Source organism: Echinops telfairi, unplaced genomic scaffold (assembly GCF_000313985.2).
Source record: "Echinops telfairi isolate 266 unplaced genomic scaffold, ASM31398v2 ScPeMD7_7441;HRSCAF=8479, whole genome shotgun sequence".
Lineage (NCBI taxonomy): Eukaryota > Metazoa > Chordata > Mammalia > Afrosoricida > Tenrecidae > Echinops > Echinops telfairi.
In genome coordinates, this window is record NW_022111341.1 from 779,941 (window position 1) to 781,207 (window position 1,267).

Genomic DNA, 1,267 nt, shown 5'->3' on the forward strand with positions numbered 1-1,267 from the left:
CTGATGTCAGGCGCTTAAATGGAGAGCAAATGTTTTGAGAATGATGAAGGCAATGAATGTACAAATGTGCTTTACACAATTGATGTATGTATGGATTGTGATAAGAGTTGCATAAGCCTCTAATAAAATGATTTAAAAAGAAAACAAAAGTAAAAAATTTTTTTAATTGCTTAAAATTAAAAAAACAAAAACAAAACATAGCCCAAACATCCAGCCTTCAATTGCAGGTGTCAAAGACTCACTCTATAAAAATACGCTATTGAAATGCCTACCCTCTACAAATTTTAAATATTTTAAAAGATGATGTAATAGAACTATGTAAACTTGCTGCTTCAGAGAAGCATTTATGATGCTTATTAACTGAGACCATTACAATATAGGTGTTATATCATTTTAAAGAATGTATATGTTCTTGAAATGTGCAATTCCTGTTCCCAAATTCTGCTCCCTAGCTTACATAAAAGCTGTTAATTTTTAAATAGAAAAGGCTTGATTTGAACTAAATTGTAGAGAAAAATGAAATAGAATATGTAGCATTTTCAAATAGTAAAATTTTTCCTCTATAAATGTCTAAACAGTGGTGCACAGGCAAGTGAAATCCTACTTGTAAAAACCTTTCTGTAATGATGCTGTGTAATAATGCATAATTTCTAATATCTAAAATCTAAGGTGAGGAGGGTGTAGAATGCCTGGTGGAGTTGATCAAGTGCAACATAACTGAGAGAAAATTCTGAGAAGAGTTGAATGAAGGGTGAACATGATAGTGGAACAAAAGAAAAGTAAAAAAAAATAAAGAACTAGGAGGCAAAAGACATCTATAGAGGTATAAATATAGGCATGCACATATGCAAATATATTAATAGGGATATAGGTCTATGAACATATATTTAAATGCTAAGTATGAAGGTAGCAGAGAGGCATTGGGTCTCTACTCAAGTACTCCCTCAATGCAAGAACACTTGGTTCTAATAACCTGGCACTCTGTGATGTTCACCTGCCTGACAGGATTGCTGAAGTCAAAATGGGTGCATAGGCAAATGTGGTGAAGAAAGTTGATGGTGCCCGGCTATTAAAAGATATAGTGTCTGAGGTCTTAAAGGCTTGACATTTAAAAAGCAGCCTTCTAGCAGAAAAGCAACAAGCACACTTGGAGGAAGCATACCAGCCTGAATGATATCACGAGGTGTTGAAGGGATCAGGTATCAGATATCAGAAGACCCAAAACAAACAAATATATTGATGCAAATGATGGGGGTCGAGAGGTGAC